The sequence below is a fragment of the Dermacentor variabilis genome, chromosome 7 (assembly GCF_050947875.1).
Source record: "Dermacentor variabilis isolate Ectoservices chromosome 7, ASM5094787v1, whole genome shotgun sequence".
In the NCBI taxonomy this organism is placed as follows: domain Eukaryota; kingdom Metazoa; phylum Arthropoda; class Arachnida; order Ixodida; family Ixodidae; genus Dermacentor; species Dermacentor variabilis.
The window spans coordinates 111,954,465-111,962,694 of NC_134574.1; positions in this window are offsets into that span (position 1 = coordinate 111,954,465).

Here is an 8,230-nt window from a genome sequence, read left to right on the forward strand (position 1 = left end):
TACTGAAGGCCTTTCTGTCCGTTGTATGAAAGTCTTCAGAAGCAGCTGACGCAGAATAGGGCGAACCAGCGCGCGTGTTTACGTATGTGTGTGCGTTTATCGGTGTGTCCCCGTTTTATCCAGTGGTGGTTATCCTACGCCAATATCTTTTAGTAGAACAAATTATGAAACAACAAAAAGGCAAAATAAATTTTTCTGTTCAACTACGAACACAAAAAGGTTTCATTTACATCCCCTCTGATTCGTTGACCAAAATTTAATTGGGCCGATTCCTGATTTTTCACAGAATCTCTCAACACTCTGACGACTGCAGAGTTACTTCCGTCGTGTTCACGAAAAATTTAGGATATTTTTGCTCAGAAAACGACATTTTGAAGAGCATGATAGCCTGCATCTAAGCAGCACAGTACATTGTTTGTGAATTTGATATGGTTTAAGGTGATCTGGTTAGCCTCTATGCTTTCTTTCTGTAATTGCACGTCACACACACACACACACACACACACACACACACACACACACACACACACACACACACACACACACACACACACACACACACACACATATATATATATATATATATATATATATATATATATATATATATATATAGGTGATAGAGAGAGAGAATCTTCCAGCTAACTTGGACCAAATACTAAAAAAAACATAGGCGTTACGCGTGTCGACTTGCCGCAGCATTCTTCCGAGCCATATTGAGAACGTCATGCTGTATTTCAGCTTTCCTAAGAACTCTTGACACTAGACTGAAATGCCGACCTCACCCCTCACATCACGCACTCTGGAATGAGGAATTGCAGACTTGAAAGCCAAAATGTCTACTTCGCCCTCTTCACTGATGGTCGCCTTTCTGTGCCGCGTCTTTTTGAAGCTACCCGGTCCTTTCAGCCTCAAGTAAGCCCTCATATTTATCCGCCGTGGTTTCTCAGTGGCTATGGTGTTGGGCTGCTGAGCACGAGGTCGCGGAATCGAATCCCGGCCACGGCGGCCGCATTTCGATGGGGGCGAAATGCGAAAACACCAGTGGTACTTAGATTTAGGTGCACGTTAAAAAACCCCGGGTGGTTGAAATTTCAGGAGTCCTACACTAGGGCGTGCCTCATAATCAGGAAGTGGTTTTGGCTCGTTAAACCCCATAATTTCATTTTTTAAGTCCTCATATTTGTGTTCGTGCTAGGCCTTCCTCCACATTGCATATTTTGGTATACCTTGGTAGCTTTCCACTTGTCGCCCCGTGCCGCTCCCAAGACTAAGACCATGTTAGCCTTCTGCGCGCTTCACTACGGCATGTTTGAGGTACTGCAAACAAATTCTTCGAAACGGTTGCGCGCCACCACAGAAATAAACAGCGGAGCTCACATACATCTAGCCGTTGGCACTGCAGCTTGGAAGAAAAACGGCGTAGTAACAAATGTGGCTCTCTCTCGCGCAGGTTCCATATGTATGATGTATGATGCATGTTCCGTGTGTATTTTTTTCTATTCAGCATCCACTTGTATGGTGGAAAAAAATTGCTGTTCTCCTCATATCGAAAGGAACGTCTGATGATGGCGCGTTCTTCGGCGACAGGCGCGAGCAGCTGCTGACGAAGCGCTTTTTCGAAGCGCCATCGCCAGCCGCTGCTGGTAACTTCAGAGCCGAGCAAAGGTTGAAGCGCTTTCTCGTAAATGAAGGGAAGGCGCGGCACTGGAGATGTTTTTACAAATCACTCATGAGAGCGCTGTAATCGCGGCGCATTTGGACGCACAGAACGCGCTGTCACGTGGTATTTTTTAAACTCCGCTGGCTTTCGTTTTCACCAAAGAACAGCGGCCACGCTAAGTCTATCTCATTCGGAGTAACTTTGTTGGGCAATATTTGTGAAGGTCCACAACTTTCCTATTGACGCCTGAACGTTTCAAGCTGCATTTGACAAGTTAATTTATGTCGGCGAATTACTAAAAAACATATGAGGGGAAAATAGTACTGTAAGTTTAGATAAACGCTAACAACATCCACGTGATTTCTGTTCAGAAGTTCGCCTTGGTTTTTTCAAAATCTTCGTCCAAATTAGCTTGAACACCATATATATATAAGCTGCGAAGCGCGACTTGACGGTTATCTTTGATTGATCTACGAAAGATAACTGTGAATTCGCGCTGCCTCTGTAGCGCTTGTTGGGGGACATCCGATTGTTTCATATATACCACGATAACTGTCTGCCCTGTTTAATTTTTTTCCACCATTTACCTAAAGTGCGCGAAAAAGTAAATAATACCTAATGAACGCGCCGCCGTTTTAGTGCCCTCAACTGTAAGGTGAACGAATTAGCAAAGGATGCTCGGTGCACAGAGCTTCGTTGAACACGATGTCGGTGACGGCGATGGACGTGAAGTCACAAAAGGGGCGTACCGTGTTCAGAAAGAAATTCTTCAACGAAAAATCGGCTGCCAAGTGTGAATGCAATATTTGACTATAGGCAGCATTCATGCAGCGCAGCCATTTTTTTCTTTCATTTTTCGGGCCAATGAACATGCACCGTGGAGGGGGTGAGGCTGACAGTGTGATGCAGGACGGAGATAAAAACAATGCTGCCTCATGTCCATCACAGTCTATCACAGCCTGTTCCTGCAGCCTGTTCAATCGACCTCTGTACGCGCACCAGACTTTTCCTATTCGTTCAACTTACATTTGAGGGCACTAAAAGCGCGGCGCGTTAGCGGATAGTCACGTGGCATATTTTTCTTTAATTTGGCGCACACATTAAACAAAGGCTAGAAAAAAAATTAGGCAGGCCCCTTATTTTGGCATAGAACAAATTATCGGATTTTTCAGAAGAAGCGTTGCAGCTTTTCTATTGAAGATCTTTAGCTACACTTATTATTTTAGAAGTTAAATAAGCCAGCCTTGTTAATTACCCAGCTGGGCTTTTTGAAAAATACAGCATGACGTGCTCAATATGGCTCGGAAGAATGCTGCGGCAAGTCGACACGCGTAACGCCTATGTTTTTTTTTAGTATTTGGTCCAAGTTAGCTGGAAGATACTCTCTCTCTATCACCTATATATATATATATATATATATATATATATAGATATATATATATATATATATATATATATATATATATATATATATATATATATATGTGTGTGTGTGTGTGTGTGTGTGTGTGTGTGTGTGTGTGTGTGACGTGCAATTACAGAAAGAAAGCATAGAGGCTAACCAGATCACCTTAAACCATATCAAATTCACAAACAATGTACTGTGCTGCTTAGATGCAGGCTATCATGCTCTTCAAAATGTCGTTTTCTGAGCAAAAATATCCTAAATTTTTCGTGAACACGACGGAAGTAACTCTGCAGTCGTCAGAGTGTTGAGAGATTCTGTGAAAAATCAGCAATCGGCCCAATTAAATTTTGGTCAACGAATCAGAGGGGATGTAAATGAAACTTTTTTGTGTTCGTAGTTGAACAGAAAAATTTATTTTGCCTTTTTGTTGTTTCATAATTTGTTCTACTAAAAGATATTGGCGTAGGGTAACCACCACTGGATAAAACGGGGACACACCGATAAACGCACACACATACGTAAACACGCGCGCTGGTTCGCCCTATTCTGCGTCAGCTGCTTCTGAAGACTTTCATACAACGGACAGAAAGGCCTTCAGTAATACCATAGTTTAGTCCATTCGTGGAGCGGCTTTACTCTTTTGACTGGTAAAATGCGAAGAGATATCTGGATAGACAACCGAAGAACTCTAGTTAAGCGTTCCACGCCTCAAGAAGAGCTCCCTCCCCGACATTTTATGGTAACTGGGGAAGAGCAAAAAATATTGAATGCAGAGTAGAATAAAACACGCGACGAAAGCTATTGATTACATTTATGCGCGACCTCTTCTCCCAAAGACTGTAATCTTACAAGCAATAATCAGCCATGATTGCAATCAGACTAGGTTCCAATATCAAGGACAGTTCGATGCATTATGGGTACTTTTCGTGTTTTAAAGTCACCCGTATAAAAACTTCAATGATCGCCTAGAATCTTAAGGATATGTTAAAAGATTGTAAATGATTCGTAATCACCTTCATGTATTACAGTCATATAGGTAGGTTTTCGAATATATATTTTTTTCTGACTAAACGATACAATTTGTGCAACGTGCGTACGCAAATGGTTTCTTGCCTAACTTTTCAAAAAGTTGGCATTTCAACTAAAGAACATGATGGCTTTTTTGCTTACTTAATACTGTTAGAGATTCTTTTTCGTTTAGTACAATGTTCCGAAAGTATTTTCGTATTTCCTACGGAGTCATGAATATTGAGTAATTTTCAATATATAGAAAAAAGGTCACGACAAGCACGGTAAAATGTTTTGCACAAACTGGAGACTATAAGATAATTGTCATTGGAGTTCACTTTATTTGAAATCGTTTGAAGTTTTTGTTTATGATTTCTTTCCTCGACTACTACCAGTGAGGGGACACTCGTTTATATTCTTCCCTGCTTCCTTGCTTTTCTTTTCCATTTCCTTCAAGCAAGATATACTTTTGTGATCACCATCAATCCACATCCAAAGCACGTAATCTGCAGGAGCTTCAGGCTTATCTGGAAACAGAGTAGAGTACAGCGAAAATTATGCTCATTAACAGTTCAAAGATAAGGTTGTCTCGAATTCCTTTCAGTTGGTACTTGCAATCTATATTCAGTTACACCAATTTAATAATTTGTATCACATGTAAAGAACTTTAAAATGTTCAAGATGAACATATTTCAGGCTGAACTAGATACTGATTGACAACACACGTGAAAAACTATATTTATCAATCATTCAAATTATTCGAGCCATTCTTGTTATTATAAGACATTTTCTTATTGCTAACGCATTGAATTGGTGCACAGGGTCATTGTGAGCCCGAAACTGAGATAAATCAAGCAAACTGCCATCTCAGGGAGGGAGCTAAGTTGTTTTCATAAGCTTTTTTTTCTGTGCGAATGAAGCAAAAGCCATCACAAGCGAACTATAAATGCCATAAGCTAGACGTTAGCTGGCGCCACGTAATGCGGAAAAATTGTTGACTGTCATTTTTGCCAGCCATTGCATTATCTCTCCATTTGAAAAGCACTGTCATTCTTGCAATTTTGTGCTTGTGAATATTTGAAAATGTTTAAAGGATTAGTTGTATATCTTTACGAGCTTGCGAAGTTCTTATGAAAAAAAAAACAGCAAAACGTATATTTTGTTGTAAAAGGACATGCGTGCTCTAGAGATCTCAAAAAGCCGTGTCTTTCACTTACACATTTTGTGAATGCGAACATCGCACACAATTTGACGTTAAATGTGCGTGAAATTCAGTTCTCGCAAGTTTTTATTGCTCTGTGTGAGCAACACAAATATGAAAAATTGAGGCCGAACTCTTGGCCTTATCCGGTTGCGCGACTAGCCTAAGTAAAAATGACTGCTCGAGTGTGAGAAACACCCATCTGTCTAGATTATGTCGCATGGTTTCTGTCTTGCCGTTGAATTGGATATTTAAATTGTGCGTGCTGTTTACACAATTTTCACGGCAAGCGTGGAAGAAACATCGCTATGATGTTTTTTTTCACAGAAATGACGGCTTCAAGTGAACACTTCCAAAGTTACGCGTAGAACCTCTCTACCACCCCCTCACCCCACTCCACCCCCCGAACACGCGTACACATACTGCGGTAAAAAACGCGCATCATCAGGCGTGTAGGGAGAGAATGAGACAACAACCTGTGACGTCGTTCAGAGACGGCTGTAAACGATGTTAAAAAATTTCAGAAAAATTGACGCAAACCATGTTTTCCGCCCCGCAAAGCGTCTGGCAGCAAGGCGTAGAGAGCAGTGCGCTCCGAGCCCTGCCAGTACACGTAAAGTATTTTCGTCCCGTCATCATCGCTCGGGCTCTTCCACGGTGACTGTAGAAGTTGCACCTTGCGCTCTCTCCCGAGTTCTGGTGCGCGCGCGGTTGAAGCAATCGAACGAGCAGGCTGGCAGGTAAAATGGGACGCGCGTGCGCAGTACGCGCTCTCGAAATTTGGCGCGCAGCGGTCAGAAGGCGTAGCGAGGCAGTGTTGTCGACGCTCCCGTGGTCTGTAGAATTTTGTCTTCGGCTGTAGATACTTCATTACCCTTGCTGGGATCACTTAGCGACTATCAAATGCAAGATGCAGTATACCGTGTAAGAAGCGGAAAACATACATAGCGTTTGCGGCAGAGACATTCCCATTTACTTGTGTGGGAGAATAGTGCTGCTCTTCGTGAGTAAAACGCCTCGACAGTGTCAACATCTGAACGAAAGAACTCCTCCTCCCGCATACGCGTACTGCGGTAAAACATGCGCATCATGAGCTGTGTAGAGAGAGGATGACATGATAACGTGTAAGGTCCTTTCCTGGCTGCTGGCTATGACTCGTTTTCTCGAAGCGATGCTGTAGCTGCAATGCAATGATGACTTAACGCCATCTTGTTTGATGAGAGACTCGCAAGGGCAGTGTGCGTCACCTAAATAGCCGGGATATGTCCTAAGTTTTGCGTCTGGCCCAATCTGCTTCAAATTTGACGTCTGTGCAGCTTCACACAGCTTCGCGTTAAAAGGGAAAAAACGGGATTTGTTGCCCAAAGAACAGCGAAGAACAGTCCTTGCTGTGCGTTGCAACTAGTCACTAGTCGCGTGACATGAGTGGGCTGCTTGTGTTGAGACCATCGTCCCTGTGGTTGTCTTCATCTTTGTTTTAACACGCTCGGGGAACAGAGAAGGAGAGCTCTAAAGCGTACTGTCTCTGCAAAAAGCGAACTACCTTTAAGCCACTGGGTATTCTCACTTTGCATGCACGTACCATGGCAGCTGTACAATTTATGCGGTTGCTCACAACACCAGTTTGTTATATAGTTTGGTACCCTTATCTTTTTGAATAATCACAACGTGGCGTTTCCTTCTTCCGAGATTTTTTTATACTTCTTGGGAGTGAAAGCTCCCAAGTTTCAGGAGATATTCACGAAGCCATCGCTTTCACGTTAGTTCTGTTATAAGCTGCCTTTGGATCCAAAAACTGAGAAGTTCAGTTTCGTTTCTGCTTGTTTCTCATACCACCTCAGTTGTAGACACTGGACGTCAAACTGACAAAAGATAAGACGGTGTCAGAATTTACGCCTTTTTAAAAGGAGAGTTAACGTCAGGTTTGCTTTGACTGTAATAGCGGGCTACTTTCAGTGAGGAAATGGATCATTGCTGCTGGTTTATTACAACTTTAGGAATAATTGGCGAAGGTGCATCTTCACAATCTCAAAGAGACACCCCCGAAAGCAACATACGACGGCAACCTCTCGGCAATTGCTTTCAAATTATGCCGTGGCTCGAGCAGTTGTCGAACAATCACATTTTAGAACAAATTAAGAAGCAATGCTTTTGGCATTCAAAAGTAAAAATGCAGGAAATCAATGATTATTTCCTACAGTCATTCAGACTAGCTCGTTATTAAGTAACAACGCTCAATCGAGTAAAAAAATAATACTGTACCAACCTATTAAATTTCGGGTAACTCCAGAATAACGTGGCGTGTTATAAACTCCATTCTTAACCCCGCATCAAACCCTTACACCATGACTTCAAGCGTCTCGAAGTATCATCAAACACCCTCGTTTTTAACTTTAATACCTGTTTTTGCATAGTACGTTTTCCGTTAATGGATACGGCTGTGAACGAACAATACATTACATACTCTCCTGGCAATACTAATACATTTAAATTTACCGACATAACAGCTAGTGAAATTGTCACTCTAGACAACGCTGTGCCAGCCAAATGTTCAGTTGGTTGTGACAACATACCTCTGTGGGTGGTCGAGGACACTGAGAAATGCCTTTGGATACCTTTAAAAAATATTTCCGCTATATTTTTACATATGCACGTATCAGGGCCTTCTGAAATTATCGAAGAATCCGTACACACAAGACTGGTGTTAAAAACATCTCAGAAAACTACTGTTACATCTTCATACCAAGTAGAACAAATTTAGTATTGGACAACTAATAGTAAAACAAATTATGTATTTCCTAGAACAACAAAGTATTGTTGCACCCTGTTAGCATGTGTTTAGAAATTGTAGATCTACTGACACAGCCGTCTTTTCCTTATCTTAACTTAACAACCACTTAAATGACAATAGAACGGTTGTGGGTATATATCATGACATAAAAAGCTTCTA